Source organism: Eretmochelys imbricata, chromosome 5 (genome assembly GCF_965152235.1).
Source record: "Eretmochelys imbricata isolate rEreImb1 chromosome 5, rEreImb1.hap1, whole genome shotgun sequence".
Lineage (NCBI taxonomy): Eukaryota > Metazoa > Chordata > Testudines > Cheloniidae > Eretmochelys > Eretmochelys imbricata.
The window spans coordinates 126,388,874-126,407,145 of record NC_135576.1 but is presented as its reverse complement, the minus strand read 5'-3'; the positions used below and the strand labels follow the sequence as shown (position 1 = coordinate 126,407,145).

At 46.6% G+C, this 18,272-nt stretch overlaps 1 long non-coding RNA gene across 1 annotated transcript in view; it reads left to right on the top strand.

The window, feature by feature from the left end:
* Positions 1 to 18,272, top strand: part of LOC144265310 (uncharacterized) — a 36,552-nt gene that overhangs the window by 7,855 nt on the left and 10,425 nt on the right. Inside the window, exons 2-4 of the long non-coding RNA XR_013346243.1 lie at positions 9,974 to 10,164; positions 11,538 to 11,699; positions 12,149 to 12,227. This is a non-coding gene — a long non-coding RNA (uncharacterized LOC144265310). The remainder of the gene's footprint in view (positions 1 to 9,973; positions 10,165 to 11,537; positions 11,700 to 12,148; positions 12,228 to 18,272) is intronic.

Below are 18,272 nucleotides of genomic sequence, written 5' to 3'. Positions count from 1 at the left end.
GCCTAAGTGCTCTGTACTAATTCGGGTCCCTGATAACGGGAAGTAACAATCCCATTCTCTTCTGTCAGGTAATGAATCAGAGAGAGCTACCAGCATCTTTTTTTGAATTAGGTAAGCTTCGGGGGCCTCTCCAGGGTTCTCTCTGCCATTATATATAGTTTCTTGAGGGAAGCAGGAGGCAGTAATATTTTGAGAGCATTTATCATCCATTCCCGGGGTCCAGCGGCAGTCCGCTCCCAAGAACCTATGCCTATGTCCAGAGCATCTTCATCACAAGGAGAGGCGTATAACTGAGCCAATGGGGTTAAGTCCATGCCATCAGCAGAGGGGTACATTTGCCAAATGCGAGCCGGCAGTGTCACAGTTCAGTGGCCCCAGTCTCTCGGCAATAGCCTTGGCCTGACAAGGAGACCATCTTACTACGTCCGTGACCAGCTCCGTCGTGGGAAGATTGGCTCCTGCAACTGTGTGTTTAACCTCCCTTGTGGAAACAGGGGCAACATTATCCATGTATGGCCAATCAGGGGTGAATGGGTTTTTGGGGTCAGTATCGGGGGTCTCTCTATTTTCCCAGGGGGCTCCAAATTGCAGTCCTCTCTCAACCTTACAGCTGCTACTACCCCCTTATGGGCACTAAATTTGGCATGCAATTTACTAATCTCTGCCTCACACTTCTGATGGCCTGCTGCTACCTTGGCTGCCTTATTCTCATCTGCCAGGAAGTGAGTTGCTACTCTCACTTCTTCTAACAAAATTGTTGTGTGTGTTCGCTCTTTCCTATACTGTTTTTCATTCCTGCTGGCTTTGTCTCTCTCTTGCATATTTTTAAGTACAGTCACCAGTTTAAGGTTTTCTGCTATAAAGTCACACCCATCTGTCTGTTCAAACACTGTTGTAACTGCTTTTTCTCCAGCTCCAGTTCCTGCCTTCCCTTTACCATTTCACCCATGTCCAGACATGCATAAAATAATGCCCATGCAGTAGTCACATCCTTTGCGCTACCCCGTGGCTTAAAGGTTGTGCAATATTGTTCAAAGCTCAGACTCGCTTCAATCAGGGAATTCTCACCCTTAAAGCACCCCCTTTCCCAGGGGCATTTCCCCTTGTTCATTGCCCATCTCTCTAACCTGTTGGTTTTCTCCTGTCTCAAGCGAGCAGCCAAGGTGTTTTTTTTCAGCCATCTCTACTTCCTTTATCTCACTAATGATCCCTACCAAAAGCCCTTTCACGCAGTCACAGTATTGCTCTAAAATTTTTACTTTTGAGGCACAACTCTAACTCCTTCTTGCATGGTCCTACAGTTATTCTAAGCACGATTCTTAAAAGTTACAGGATGTTACCAAATATTCTGTGAGAGAGGGACCTCGCTGAAGGAGCTTAGTCTGAAAAAGGAAGAGACAGTTTGCACAGGTCTGTGCCTCAGTTTCCCCACTCTGGAGCAACTACTCAACAAGTACCACATGATTAGGGTCATGTGCTGCCCACATTCTCCACCAATTTGTTACCATATTTGCCCATTACTTTGGGGTATGCTCATTAGGGTTACTCTTCTGTGGGGGGAGGGGGTTCTGTAATTCTATCAATGTACTGCTTGTGTTCCCATACAGAGCTCTACTTCTCCCTGCTGCAGTTCCCTCCCAATGGAGCTATCCTGCAGGACCTAGGTTCCCCAGGGCTGGGTTCTTCCATCCCCAGAATCAGACAGACACACACGCACACACACAAACAGAGAGCATCTGAGAGGACTGGGTTAATCAGCACTCCCAAGCTGACCTCTTATATGTCCCTGGACTCATGCAGCTGGGTCCAGCAGCACCTCCAAGCTGTCACCCTCATATGTCCCCATGGGAGCTTCGGGGGAGGTACCTGGAAGCAAGAGCAACACGGAGCCCTCTGCCCCCCCACCAGCCTGCAGGGACCTGGTTCTGACTGCTTCCTGGAGTGGAGCGGAGCGGGGCCGGGCCGGGCCAGGGAAGGCAGGCAGGGAGCCTGCCCTGGCCCCGGTGCATGCCGCTGCCACCTCGGAGCCACTCTAGGTAAGCAGCGCCGGGCTGGAGCCCGAACCCCTCCTGCACCCCAACTCCCTGCCCTGAGCCCCCTGCCATATCCCACACCCCTCCTGCACCCCAATCCCCTGCCCTGAGCCCCTGCCACACCCTGCACCCTGACCCCCTGCTGCACCCCAACTCCCTGCCCTGAGCCTCCTGCCGTACCCTGCACCCCAACTCCTGCCCTGAGCCCCCTGCCGCATCCCGCACCTTGCACCCCTCCTGCACCCCAACCCCCTGCCCTGAGCCTCCTGCCGTACCCTGCACACCTCCTGCACCTCAACTCCCTGCCCTGAGCCCCTGCCACAGCCTGCACCCCCTGGGGGCAGGGGTGGGGCCTCATGGAAGGTGTGGAGTGGGGGCGGAGCCAGGAGCAGCGAGGGGGGTGGTGTCAGTGATGCAGCCCTCAGCCAATACACTAGTCCTCATGTGGCCCTCATGGTCATTTGAGTTTGAGACCCTCTGCTCTAGGTCAACAGCCATCAAAAAGAGCTGGATCAGTGAGTTGATCTTGCATTAATAAATGTTCCAAGACTTTTAAGGATTTCTAAGCACTGAGAATATATTTTAATATTTAAAAATATAAATAAAAGAGGTTTTATATAACAGCAGTATCTGAATGCCTTGCATTACAGCATTCTGTGATGTAGGGAAGTATCTTGATCCATTCTACAGATGGGGAATGGAGTCAGAGAGATTAAGACCCTGATTCAGGAAGGTACCTAAGTATTTGTATGCTAGTGGTTGCCGCCAGACAAGGAGTGAGTGGCTGAGCCAGGAATGGAACCCAGAGTTTCTTAAGTCACAGCTCAGTGCTTTAACTCCAAGGCTATCAGCTTTCCTCCCTATTTTGTTTTCAATTGTTTAGAGGACAATAGGGTGGTCCTTCGAAATCATAGCAAGCAAAGCAGCATTTGTTTAATGATTTGAAAGTAGAACTAGTAAGAAAATGAATTTTCTGTCCCACTAAAAAATTTGAGATTTTTAAATATTTTATCCTAAAATCAGGACAGAAAGCCACAATTTTTCACAAAATCAAATACTGAAAAAAAAATTCATTTTGGGTCAGTTGAAATGTTTTGTTTCTATTTCAACCCTTTTAAATATCAAATATGTTTCTAAGCATAAAGTTGTTTCAGAACAAAAAACCAAAACTTTTCATTCCATAAATGTTGAAATGGGACATTAACATTTTAAAACTCCTCCCCCCCCAAATGGTTTTCAAAAGCAAGTTGTGTCAAAATTGATACAATTATGTAGTTTTCTTGAAACTGCAATTTCCAATAGAAAAATGTTTCAATTAAAGTTTTCCAATCAGTTCTATTTAAAACTAACCTCCTCCCTGCTTTTAATGGTGAGCAACCTGAAGCCTGCTCCTACAAACCTTTATGCACATGCCTAACTTTACTGACCTGAGAAGTTACTGGGGTTAATCACATTAGCAAAATCAAGCAGATGCGTAAGTGTGTGCAGGATTGATGAGTTGGTTTGCAGTCCTAGTGTGTATCAATGGCATTTTTCACCAGGGTTCATACCCTTGTGTGAGACCAGTGTGAACTCAAAGACTGAAACTTCACTCAAGCAAAATCCTGACTCTTTTTGGAGAATTAGTTGATTTTTCAAGGTTAACCACTTTGGAAGTGCTGGGAAGTGGAGGGGTGAGGAACAGAATGTTTATTTTAATTACTGCAGTTTCATTCTGGGTCAGGCTAACCCGTTGGGATCTCTTTTGTGAGTCTGTGTATTTTAAGTAATTTAATTTTACAAAAGATTAGAAAGCCTTTAAAGCGCCTTCAGTAGGGCTGCAAAAGCTTAATTTTCATGATAAATTTTTATTTTCTTCAAACATAAAAAAAAAGCTTTGAAGGTCCAATTTTAACTTACACTGATTACTTTTCGTTTGTACTCCCCCCCGCCCCCGAAACATTTTCATTAGGAAAATAAATGAAGGCAAGAATTATTTTTCTGAGTTAATTACTTCCATTTTTCTTAATTAAAAAAGTGGAAAGTTTTTGGGGGGCATAAGAAACATTAGTTTATACACTCCTTGCTATTTTTTAAAAAAGTTACAAGTAAACACTTTTTCTACAGGATGTGGCATTTTCAATGCGGCATTGTAATTATTTCTGTACAGCTGAATTCTTAAGCACGTTTCTAAATTATATGGCCATTGGTTCGTGAAATAGAGCAAGTTTCTCTCTCTCAAGAAAGGGTTTGGGGATGATTATTGTAAAATGCAAACAGGGTGGTTTAAAAATACCCTTAAGCAGAAGTGTGCAGTTCAGAGTTTTTTCACATTCCTCACATTATATTCAGTGCCTTATTAAAATAATCCACTTGTTAAAATGTCAGACTCCACACAAATATCAGCTCAACACACAAAAGAGTTAAGCGCACACTAGGGACACGAACAGAATATCCAGGCCATGCCCTCCAAAAGTATATGATTAAAAAAAATAAGCTCACTACACAGAGTTCTGAATGTCACCTGATCAAATGGGGCAGTGTGTGTCTGAAAGGAGTTATCTGTCCAGACTGGATTGTAAGATCCTTGGAGCATGGGTCTGTCTTTTCGTGTATAATTTTTACAGCATGCGGTCTGACTGAGGGCTCAGTAAATAATTCTGAAAGAAAAAACTATGTTAAGATCGATGTAAGGTTCAGAGTAGCTGAAAGGTAAAATGCCTTATCAGGTGTTGTAATTATCCCCAAACCAAGGACTACACTAGAAAAGGTTTGCCAGTGCAGCTATACTGGTATAACTAGATCGGCAAACTCTCCTAGTGTAGACACAGCTTATACAACAAAAAAATGCTTTCGCTGGTATAGCTCAGATCAGTTCCCTAAATGAAAGCTTTCCTGGCAAAAGACCTTTTCCTGGAAAGACCTTGATAGATGCTCTGGCTGACTAGAAATATCACAGCTGCTCTCCAGAATTCCCACACTCACCAAGGACTAGGTCGAGATATATCCCTTCCAAATTAAGTGCTGCAACCAAGATAACTAGAATTCCTTGATGTGTGTGACATGATGTGGAGAGTAGAGGGCTTTGCTCTGTGCCTTAAGAACTGTTGGGAGAGAGAAGTGAAGGACAAAGATACAGATTCTCATTGGACACACGGGTTAATGAAACCGTATCCAGTGTTCTAGGCTTAAAGAAACTGAACAGCCCACTTTCTCAAGGAGGAAAAGGAGCCACTGGCTGCTGCCCAGAGCCACCAAATGCCGGGCAGAGAATGTGCGGAGCAGAGAGAAGAACGAGGAGTCAAATCCTCTTCAGCTTCCCACTGTTTGACATTTCTGCTCTTATATGCAGTGTTGTTGTAGCTGTGTCAATCCCAGGATCTTAGACAAGGCGGGTGAGGTAATATCTTTTATTGGACCAACTTCTTCTGGTGAGAGGGTAAGCTTTCAAGCTTACACTGAGCTTTTCACCAGGTCTGGAAAAGGTACTCACAGTGTCACAGCTAAACACAAGGTGAAAAAGATTGTTTAGCATAAAGTAGTTTACACATGTTTCAAAGGACCATTCAAAGTGACTGCTCCAATCATAGGGAGGAAAGGAAGGGGGAAGGGGGGTGGAAGTGGTTAGTGCGTTACAGATTGTTGTAATAACCCATAAATCCAGTCTCTCTATTCAGTCCATAATTTTTAGTGTCTAGCAAAGTTATGAATTTAAGCTCCCAGGCTCATTGTTTTAAAGTGTTGTGCAGATTTCCATTGAGGATGAGGACTGATAGGTCAGATATAGAGTGATCACTTTTTGAAAAGTGTTCATCCACAGGTGATAGGAAGTCGTATTATTTTCCAGTGTGAGTTCGAGAGCGGGGTGATTGGTTACACCCACATAGTTTTTATTGGGGCATTTAGTGCACTGACTGAGGTACACCACATTATAGGCATGTGTAGGACCCACGGGTCTTGAAAGGTGTGTTGTGGGGTTTTTTGATCATTGTAGCAATGGAAAGATGTCTGCAGGTTTTGCATGTGTTGTTCTGGCATGGTCTGCTGCCGCTTTGAGTTGGTGTGTCCTTGTCTGTGGGGAGCCGCTTCTGATGAGTTTGGAGAGGTTGGGGGGTTGTTTGAAGGCCAAAAGAGGGAATTTAGAAAAGATTTCTTTCAGGATGGGGTCCCCATCAAATATGGGTTGTAGTTGTTTGATGACAACCCATATGGGTTCTGGTGTGGGGTGGTAGGTGATAACTGGGGATGTGCAGTCGGAGGGAGATTTATTTCTGTATTGAAGCAGGCTCTCTCAGGGTATTTGGGTGCCTCATTTCTTGATGCTATCTGCTTCTCTGGTGGAGTGTCCTTGCTTGGTGAGGACCGTTTTGAGCATGTTAATATATATATCCTAGACTTTGTATACCTCAAAATATGCTCCAAAAAGAAACACATTTCTTCCTTCAGAATATTTCAGCTTGTGTGGTTTTGAACATGTGCTAAGACCATAATACGGGGGATTTCAATCATAGCCTTACATATAATGTTGCTACATACATTTCACCGTGATATTATTGACTAGAGAGTTATTAGTTATCAATGATACCTCAACAAAACATATTTTGTGCAAAAATTATAATAGCATGTAAGGTGTAAATACAGGGGTACTTTCAGTCACACCTACACTGATTGAATTGGTGAAAAATGTAATGTGAATTTTCATGGAAACTTTTTCACTGGCTTTACACAGCTCTAGAATGTATTCCTGCTGCTCATAATTCGACAAGGTCTAATACCTAGGTAGTTTGGCTTCTCAACAGAATATAAAATATCCAAAACAATTATGCAAGCCACAAATTATTATCCATTCAGTGTGGTCTTAAGCTCACCCACTTCCAACTTGAGAAAGCAACAGGACTACTCATGCATGTAAAGTTACTCAAACCTGGAAGAGTTTGGGCCTTCAGCTTGGGTTATAATTCAACACCAAACAACAGAATTATCCTACTGCAAATGTTTATAACTTGGATAAGTTTCAACAAGATCAAGTGACAAAGCAAGGCTAGTGTTTAGCTATCCAAAGCATGAAGGTGAAAGTCCTGTTGACACATCCACAAAGCACACAACTGCAAAGTGATAATCTTTCACACGGAAATGCCAGACTATTTTCAGAGCCCTGTTTGGACACAGACAGTGTGCTAGACAGCATCATCACAGCTTCTTCAAAAACTGACTGCCTCAGAAGGGATTTTTCTTGCAAACCAGTTTATTTCAGGATTTTTGAGATTATGAAGATGCTCAATATCCCAGATCTAGGAAGTATTAAAGTGGGACAGAGTATTGGTATTCCTTTAGCACCAAGAGGCTGAGATCAGTGTCCCATTGTCCTCCGTGCTGTACAAACAGGGAGTGGCAGGAAAGAGTTAGAGGGCAAGGGTGAGAGCCATCCTGGGAATTTACCCAGGATTTGTAAGAGTCTCTGATCATCTCACCATAGCATCTGTCACTGAGCCCTCCTTTGCCCTCAGACAGCCCCAGGCTCAGAGCCCGTGTAAGCAGCAGGGCATGGCAATTGGTTTGCTGTGACCATGGCCCCACAAGTCCTGGCAGGGAGTGCTGCAGGTAGCGCCTAGCCCTTGCTAGGTCCCCACAAGCATGGCGCTCATACACGGGGACCTTCTTTCCCAGCCTCTGGGGGATCCTGGGAATTCAGTCATGCAACAACAAACAGAACCAGCCATGAGTCAGGCCCACACGCTGACACAAAGAGCAGGGGGCGATAAGGCCCAGTGGGTACCTCAATCCGCCTGGCACCTGTGCGTCTCTGGCACAAGCACTCAGAGGCAGAGTCCTTCCCAGATAGAGCTCTTGCCCCCTCAGGCCTGTCCCTGCACAGAGCTCCCCCTCTCCCCAGTCAGAGGCTCCAAACTCAGGCCAGATTCTGAGAGCTTCCCAAGATGGCTCCTGTTGCTAGTTCCACACCCCACATCAGCTAAAGGGGAAGGGCTCTCATTTGTGCATCAATCTCTGACCAGCCCAGTGCTGCCACAGGAGGGACAGCCGTGGGCCTTCCGGGGCCCATCCCTTGGGAATCCGTTCTCCTCTCCTAAGGATTAGTTTTCAGTCCTGGCTCTGTGGTGAGCCCTGTTTGAATTCAGCTGTTTGGGAAGGAAGCACCTTGGAGCCATTGGCACTTATTACAGCGTGCTGGAACAAACACGCAAGCCCCCATCCTCCTCCCTCCACTTGAGCAGCTGAGGAGTGGCATTGCAACCGCCCCCTGCTCAGGTTAGTCAAGAGGGAGAGGGCCGCATCTCTGCATTGCTAGGCCAGAAACCGCTCTGTAAACACTGGCCCTGTGTCCTGGCCAAACACCAAACGCTCCCCCCGCCCCCACCCTGAGAATAAACAGGACCAAGATATGACTTGTTTACTCAGCATAATGTTCAAGGTTGGGAGCAGGGCAGGTGCCCCACCTCATCCATAGCCACTTAGCCCCTCCGCAGCCTGGGACCTGCCCCCTGCCAACATCACCAGCTCACTACCCCAGCAGTGATTGTTGGCACAGGTTCCACCAGCCCAGCACTACCCTGCTCAATCATTAACCCAGCCACCTGTCCTCTCCTCACCCTATCGACCCATTCACAAACCATGTGCTGCTGTATTGATTTGGTTGCTATCAGGCATATGCGGCCTTTCCGGTTTGCCACGGAGTTCACTTTCCCAGCCAACTTCCCTTTGAGCGATCTTCCAGCCATCTGCTGCTCCCCCCCCACCCCGCCACCATGGTGCCCACAATTCCATCCTTACCCTCCCCACCTTGTCCCTCTGGCCTTATACCCAGGCCCACCTTGCCCTGCTTTATCGCTAAGATCACTGCTATCAGTGACCTCTCCAGCTCTCAGAAACCAGGCTTCCTTCTCCCTGAGGCTGTTCCCCCATCTCTCACACCTTGCCCCATGCTGTCTCCAAAGAACCATGGGATGGGGCAGGGGGAGTCTGAGCTGCTTCTCCCCTACTTCCAGCCTCTCCCTCTCCCCACTCCTCCCCCTCTAAGCAGCACTCCATCCAACTCTTCCCTTCCACCCCCAGCAATCATCCACAGCCCATCTGACTTCTGCACACCCAGTTCCCACTCAGAGTCTGACCCCTGGCTAGAGCTGTGGCATGGCATCCCTTTGCCAGTGCTCAGTATTGTGTCTATAAAAGTTATATAGTGCCTCAGCTGCTTTTCCTGCCTGGGAACACCCCTTGGACGTATGAGTAGGGTATCAGACTGGGAACTCCAGAGCTGGGTTCAATTGCTAGCTCTGGCACCGACATTGTGTGTGACCTTGGGCCAGTCACTTCGTCTCTCCATGCCTCAGTGTTCTCTCTATAAAGCAGGGAGAACAGTACTCCCCTCTCCCACCTCGTCTACTGAGATGAGAGTCCTTTGGGGCAGGGACTGCCCCTTACTACATGTTTGTACATAGTAAATCTCTTGCGCCATGGGGCCCTGATCTGAGTTGGGCTTGCTACCATAACAGGGAAAATAAATAATAAAAATCCACACCCCTAGTTATGGGCATCCCAATGCCACCATATTTGTATGGCAACTTTAATGGTGATAGTTTAACAGGAGAATTTCTTGTCCCAATTAGTGCATTAATTTGTTCTGAAAAAATCAGAGGAATACCCAGGGAGATTCATACAAAAACAATTTAGGAAAGGAAGCCAAAATACCAGAAACAGGGACATTTCTGGGGAATCAGATCCCTTTGCTAAGGTTGGTCAGGGTCACTGTAAAAGGCAGTGTATTCCCCAAACTACTTCACCTACTTCAGAACATCCCTGTACTATGACCCCTTTAATTTAAAAAAGTTTAATGGATTAATTAGTTTTGAAAGGAAAAGCTGATGTACAAGCATGGTGGCGTCAGGCTAAGTATAGTGTATGGGAGAGTGGTGTACGTTACACTTATCTTCCTCTTGCTCCCATAGACACAACACTATGATAGAAAGCAACGGATGCCGCACCAGAGAGCCTATTATGGGACATCCTGAGGTTTTCGCTGGAAACATGGCCTCTGGTTCTTACTCCAGGACAGAAAAGACAGTAACTGGGAATATGCCTTTAATCGTTATCAACCTGGCTTACCAGACGGCATGTTGAGTTCCTCCTTCCAAGACTGGTAAGATAAACAAACAACACTATTACAACAGGTTTCAGAGTAACAGCCGTGTTAGTCTGTATTCGCAAAAAGAAAAGGAGGACTTGTGGCACCTTAGAGACTAACCAATTTATTTGAGCATAAGCTTTCGTGAGCTACAGCTCACTTCACTGGATGCATTCAGTGGAAAAAAATTTTTTTTCCACAGTATGCATCTGATGAAGTGAGCTGTAGCTCACTAAAGCTTATGCTCAAATAAATTTTTCCACTGAATGCATCCGATGAAGTGAGCTGTAGCTCATGAAAGCTTATGCTCAAATAAATTTGTTAGTCTCTAAGGTGCCACAAATACTCCTTTTCTTTTTACTATTACAACAGTTACAGGTTGGAAGTAAACACTGATTAACTTTGCACCCAATGCAGCGCAATGCAACGTAAGCAGCAACCACATATGCAGATGAATGCAAATTAAAAGCATCCGCTGTGTGAATATTAGCTTGTGGCACCATTGTCCATCCCAGTGTTCAGGCCTATGTGGAGTCATGCCAGCCCTGGAGGAGCTGTGGGGAGAATTGGAAGGAAGGAAAAGAGAATTGCTCTCAGAGTTCCCCCAGCATGTTGTGTTAATACTAAGACAGTCTCAGAATTTCTAAATGTTATGGACAACTTCCTAACTCAAAGAGTGTTGCATCCAGCACTGGGGAATTCTGTTAGACCCATCTTCACAGATAAAGAGGAACTGATCACAGAACTCAAAACGAATGGTACCTTAGGTGCAAGTGATCATGGTTTGATCATGTTTATAATGTGCATACAGTATAAAGTCCAGACCAATGATGTAAATACTTGGTGCTTTAAAACGGCCACTTTCACAAAACTGAAAGCAATTATGAGCCAAATCAGCTGGGAGGAAGAATTTAATCAGAAAAATGTGAATGATACTTGGGAATTGTTTAAGAACATTTTACAAGATACCCAAAAAGCCACAATTGAGGATGAAAGCTGTACTGGTTAAGAAGGGAAGTGAAGGAAATTATGAAAAATAAAAAAAAAACAACAAATGGAAGAAAGGGGAAGTTAATAGTAATGAATATAAATCAGAAGCTTGGAATTATAAAAACTTGATCAGGGAAGCAAAAGGACTCGAGGAGAAATCTATGACCAGCGGAGCTACAGACAATAAGAAGTTTTTAAAGTATATTGGGGAAAAATAATTTTAACAATTCTACCATGGACCAATACCATTATCAATAATGCAGAAAAGGCAGAAGTAAATGTTTCTGTTCTATATTTGGGGAAAAAGATTATGTAGTCATGTCATATAACACTCTTTCCATTCCACTGTTGTCTCAGGAAGGTGTAGCAGGTACTAAAATTGGACATTTTAAAATCAGCAGGTCCAGATAACTTTCATCCAAGAGTTTTAAAAGAGCTGGCTGAGGAACTTCCTGGACTGTTAATGTTACCACAATGCAACCAAATTCGAAGCAGAGGGAAGGAGGGCGGGCAGTAGAATGAAGATAGGGACTACACATCTCAAAGACCCTCCAGTTACAGTAAGTAATCTCCATTTCTTCTTTGAGTGCTGGTCCCTATAGGTATTCCATAGGTGGGTCACTGGCAAGCAGTGTTCAGAGTGGAGAAGGGTGCAAGGAAGGTGGTAGCAGAGATGCCTGTAGTACTGCCATCCCTCTGGTTGCATCCACAGTTGCAGCTTGAGTTAGAGTGTAGTGCGTGGTGAACACCTAGACAGAACTCCAAGTTGCTGCTTTGCAAATCTGTAGTGGAACGTCTGATAAGGATGCTGTGGGGGCAGCTTGTGCTCCTGTGGAGTGCGCTGTGATACCCCCAAAAGGGGTAAGTTTTGCTATTTTGTAGCATTCTAAGACATCTTGAAACCCACTTAGAAATCCTCTGTGAGGATATGACTTGCCCAGATGATCTTTCTGCTATGGCAACAAATGGTCTCGGAGATTTCCTAATGGGTTTGGTTCTTTGCACGTAGAACACCAGAGCATGCCTGATGTCAAGGGACCGAGGTGTCCTGTCTTTGGAAGAAGCATGGGGTTTTGGGAAGAATAGAGGTAAGTGTACTGATTGATTGATGTGGAACTCGGACACAATCTTGAGGAGGAATCTGGGGTGTAATATAAGGGGAAACCTTATGGAATATTGGATAAGGAGGGTCTGCCATCATGGCTGCTATCTCAGTGACCCTTCTGGCTGAAGTGATGGCCACTAAGAATGCCACCTTCATGGACAGGTGGGTCATGGCACATATTGCCGTCAGTTCCAAGGGTGGACCTGAGAGTGTTGACAGGACAAGGTTGAGGTCCCATGTGGCGTAGGTTTGATGATCACTGGGAAAGTCCTGATCAAGCCCTTCATAAATAGCACAGTAACCAAGTGTGCAAAGACAGAAAATCCCTCTATTGGAGGGAGGGAGACACTAATCACTGCTAGGTGTACTGACAGCCAACTGACGTTTTTAAGGAGAGGAGATAGTCTAGGGTAACTGGAATACCCAGGGCTTCTAGCAAATGTTGGTTGCGACATACCCAGGGTGAAAAAGTGCTGGTATTTACCCAGGTAGCAGGCTTTAGTAGAATCCTTTCTGCTTTAGTTAAGGATTTCCCCAACGGGGTGGAGGATGAGAGTTCTATTCCAACATCCATCCAAACATGAGGCAGAGTGAGCCTGGGTTGGCGTGCTTGATCTTCTCCCCATCCCGAGTTAGGAGATCCGGAAATGGGCGGATCCCGATAGTGGGGCCTGTGGACATGCTTAGGATTTCTGTGAACCAGAACTGTCTGGGCCAGTAGGGTGCTAGGAGGATGACGGTGGCTCTGTCACGGTGGATCTTCCGTACAACCTGTAGTAGTAGGGGGATGGGAGGAAAGGTGTATTTGAGACCATCCATCCAGGGCAGCAGGAGAGCATTACCCAGGGAATCACGGTCTATAGCTCCCCCAGAGCAATACATAAGAAGCTTTTTGTTCATCTGGGATGCCGAGAGGTGCCATAGTGGAGTTCCCCTTTGTGCGAATGTTAGAAATGTCTCTTGGATCTTCCATTCATGGTCTGCAGATAAGCTCCTGCTCAACTTGTCTGCCAGAGAGTTGTGGACACCTGGGAGGTATGCAACCTGCATTGTAATGTGGTTTCACCAGTTCCAAAGCCTGATTGCTTCCAGTCAGAGTGGACGAGATCTCGCTTTTGCCTGTTTATGTAGACCACTGTGGCAACATTGACGTTACCTGTACATGGAGTGGGCCTATGGTGGGGAAGAAAAGCCTCATATGCAAGGTGGACTGCCCTCAGTTCCAGTAAGCTTACATGTAGGCTGCCCTCTGTTGGGGTCCAGGTACCCTGAAGTGTGGGGGTCCATGTGAGTGCCCCACGCTGTAAGGGAGGCGTCAGGATGGTGGCCTTTGATATGGGAGGGCTGAAGGGAGTCCTCACCATGACCTTGTCTGGGTTGGATCACCAAGTGAGGGAGGTGAGGACTCTGGTGGGACAGCAACGTTGTAGTCAATGCAATCCCTGCTTGGTCGGAAGGTTGAGTTGAGCCAAGCTTGCAGGCACCTCAAATGGAGTCTGACAGTGTCACGTAGGTGCATGCAGCCATGTGGCTTAACAGAGAAAGACACCAGCGCATTGTGGCTCGTGGTCAGCATGTGATGCAAGAGGCCAGGTTGCTTATTGGATAAAACCTGTCTGAGAGGAGAAATGCTTTCACAGAAAGAGAGTCCAGCTGCGCTCCTATAAAAATTATCGTCCTTGTGGATGACCAAATGGACTTTTCTTCATTTATGCAAACACCTGAGGTAGCAAGAAGACGCCAAAGAGATCATGTTGCTGACCTGACTTCTGATAATATTGGCCTACCAGATGCCAGTCGTCCACGTATGGAAACACAATATAGACCTGGTGTCAAGGTTCCTCCCCCACTCTGAACTCTAGGGTACAGATGTGGGGACCTGCATGAAAAACCTCCTAAGCTTATCTTTACCAGCTTAGGTCAAAACTTCCTTAAGGTACAAAATATTCCACCCGTTGTCCTTGGACTGGCCGCTACCACCACCAAACTAATACTGGTTACTGGGGAAGAGCTGTTTGGACGCGTCCTTCCCCCCAAAATACTTCCCAAAACCTTGCACCCCACTTCCTGGACAAGGTTTGGTAAAAAGCCTCACCAATTTGCCTAGGTGACTACAGACCCAGACCCTTGGATCTTAAGAACAATGAACAATCCTCCCAACACTTGCACCCCCCCTTTCCTGGGAAATGTTGGATAAAAAGCCTCACCAATTTGCATAGGTGACCACAGACCCAAACCCTTGGATCTGAGAACAATGAAAAAGCATTCAGTTTTTTACAAGAAGACTTTTAATAAAAAATAGAAGTAAATAGAAATAAAGAAATCCCCCCTGTAAAATCAGGATGGTAGATATCTTACAGGGTAATTAGATTCAAAAACATAGAGAACCCCTCTAGGCAAAACCTTAAGTTACAAAAAAGATACACAGACAGAAATAGTTATTCTATTCAGCACAATTCTTTTCTCAGCCATTTAAAGAAATCATAATCTAACACATACCTAGCTAGATTACTTACTAAAAGTTCTAAGACTCCATTCCTGGTCTATCCCCGGCAAAGACCCAGCATACAGACAGACACAGACCCTTTGTTTCTCTCCCTCCTCCCAGCTTTTGAAAGTATCTTGTCTCCTCATTGGTCATTTTGGTCAGGTGCCAGCGAGGTTACCTTTAGCTTCTTAACCCTTTACAGGTGAGAGGAGCTTTCCCCTGGCCAGGAGGGATTTCAAAGGGGTTTACCCTTCCCTTTATATTTATGACACCTGGCATCGCATCTGGGCTGCTACCATGGCAAAAACTTTCGTGAATATCCTGGGGGTGCTGTAGTGAGCCCACAGGGGAGGGTACGAAACTGACAGTGCTCTTGGCCAACCATGAAGCGCAGGAACTTCCTGGGAGATGGGTGAATATCTACATGAAAATATGCATCCTTCATGTCGAAAGCTGCAAACCACATTCCCTCTGAGGGGAGGAGATGATAGATACCAGCGTAATCATCCTGAACGTCAGCTTTCAAATAAAGACGTTGAGTTGCCAAAGGTCCAGGATGGGTCTCAACTCTCCATCTTTTGGGGTATTAAGAAATATGGAGAATAGAACCCTCTCCCTGGATGCTGAGGTGGGACACGTTCTATTGCCTCCTGGCATAAAAGGGATTTCACCTCTTGTTAAAGAATCAATTGGAGAGAGTGGTCCCCCAAAGGGGGATTGGGAAGGTGGTTTGTGAGGCAGGAATGCCAGACACTCCATGGAATATCCCTGATGGATAATCTCCAGGACCCAACTGTCTGCAGTGATCTTGTTGCCGCTGTGGGAGAAGAAAGTAAGCCGGCCTCCAAAGATGACAAGAGAGGAAGTAGGTGGCATTGGTGGTGGTACACGGGTCTCGATCTGCATGTCAAAAAATGGCCTTTGTCCTGCGGCTGGGAGTAAGTGGAGGCTGTGGCAGCAGAGGGAGCTGAGAAATGGGACCTCTGAAGCCTCTGTTTACGCAGAGGCTCAGGTGGACGTTGGTAATATGGAGCATGAGAAGGGGGTGGGCATAGTCTAAGGGGCTGGCTCTGGTGTTTCCTCTTGGGGACTGGAATGTAAATCCCCAGGGATCATAGGGGAATTCTTGGATGGTATTTTGAACTTCTCTAGGAAACCCAACCACCTGGAGCCATGAGTCCCTTCACATGACCCATCCTGTAGCCAAACTTCTGGTTGCTGTACCTGCGGCATCTACTGCAGTCTGGAGAGCCACCTTTGGCTACTAGCTTCCCCTCATCCAGAAAGGACTGGAACTGGGCTCCGTCTTCCATGGAAAGTTTGTCCCTAAAGTCTGCAAGCCTGATGTAGGTATTGAAATCTTATTTTGCTAATTAAGCTTGGTAATTAGCTATATGAAATTGGAGACCTATGGAGGAGACCACCTTCCTTCCCAGGAGGTCCAATCTCTGAGCCCTTATCTGCCAGGATGGATTTCTGGTAGTGCGACCAAGTTCTTTCCATAGCCACCTGTACCAGCAACGAGTTAGGGACAGGATGAGGGGGGAAAAATAAGCTAGCTTCTTTGGCAGGAACAAAATAATGTCTTTTGATTCTTTTTGGTGTAGGGGCACAAGATACTGGTGTGTGCCAAACTGCTCTGGTTGGTTCTAATATAGCCTTGTTATTTGGAAGGGCCACTCGGTCCCTGTAAGTGTCTAAGGGACAGGGCTGAGGGCCGTGGACCTCTTCTAATGGGATCTGTAGATCGTTAGCAACCTTTTGCCACAGCTCCTGATGCTGATGGTGGTCATCCAGTGGAGAAGGCAATGGAGTGACAGCATCGCCTGGAGATGGTGATGATGAGGCCCCCATCAGAACAGGTTCCAGCTCTTCCTCCTCATACTCTAATGGAACTGGCTGACAAGAGGGGGAGGAATGGTAAAACTCCTGCAAAGGGTCCAGGCACCTGCCTTAGGGGTCCCAAGGGCCCCAATGAGGCCAGAAGCAGTGATCCATCAGTCATGATGGCCCCCAAGGGAATTGGTACCAGCTGTCCTGGAGGGTGAGGGGTTCACAGACAGAAGGATGGTAAGCAGAGCCTCTTGGCTGCTGGGGCACCTGTGCCTTTGCGGAGATACTGCTGCAGCTACCTCCGCCGATTCAGAGGACAGTTTTGTCCGTAGCGATATCATTGGCACTTGGACGCTCCTGCCCAATGGGTGGAGAGGGAACTGCTCCTGGGACATTGGTAATGATTCCTCCTCTGGGGTAAGGATGTCCCTTAGGGGGCATGGCCCAAAAGGAGCGGAGACAGCGAGTAGGGGAGGAATATATCCTCTGGTGCTACAAAGGTCTCCACACAGCCCAGAGTCTGGGGAATTCCAGCAGACACCACCTGAAGGACTGGGCTCGTCTATCACAGCCAGTTGGTGTTTGGATAGAGGAGGCAGTACTGATGATGCTGCCGGACCCGCACTAGTAGATGGGGCTGGTGAGCGTATGTCTGCTTTGATCTTGCAGTCACCGTCAGATGTGGCAGATCCCTTTTTGCGTACCTGGCCCCCCAGCCTGGGGGTCTTTGGCGGAGCTGGTTCTGTGGGTTCAATATGCAACATCTCACCCAACTGGTACCAGCCCCAGGAGGAAACGCATTTATTATGAACAATCCTGTGCGGGGATCTGTCCTTATGCCCGTGAGAGTGCCCCTTGTTCTCATGGGGAGCCTTGTAGGGGGAGTCCTTGTCTTCGGTGGCAAAGACTCCACTCCAAGACTCCTGTTTGAGGGCACTGCTGGTTGGTTGAGGCCAACGTACAGGGGAGTCTCCCAGGCCCGGACAGAGCGCGGTCTCATAGCATCCTCCATCAGGAACCTTTTTAGTCAGAGCCCTCGGTCCTCTCAAGCTGTGGGTGGGAAGGATCAACAGATCCTGCACTTCACAGAGATATGTGCCTCACCCAGGCAACACAGGGACTGTCGATGCTCATCGCTGATGGAGAAGGAGCAATGGCAGGAGACAGATTCCTGGGATCAGGAAGGATTTTCCCCAAAGGCAGCATGGGGACGGGTTGGGGGAGGGGAAAACGGACTATCCTATAGTAATTATAACTAGTAAGCGAAGATATCAAAACTAGTTACAAAGAGTTTACAGGCTATGCACAGAATGAAGGAGGACACAAAATTCTGTCTCAGGTCATGCTGCGGTAAGAAGGAACTGGAGAGGTGTGAACCTGCACGGCTGCTTATGCCCTCGGTCGGAAGTACGAGGGAAGCTTCTGCGCATGTGCATGTCAGTGGACACTGCTTTGAAGAATTTCTGGACTCAGGCACATGTACACCCATCACTCGAAGAAGAATGGAGTGTCTGATATGGGTTGGGACTCTTAATAAAAAGTAATGCCAATCAGCATGGGTTTATGGAAAATAGATGCTGTCAAACTAACTTGCTATTTTTTTTTAATGAGATTACAAGTTTGGTTGATGTAATATACGTAGATTTCTGTAGGGCATTTGACCTGGTACCATGACATTTTGAATCAAAAACTAAAATAATATTCACA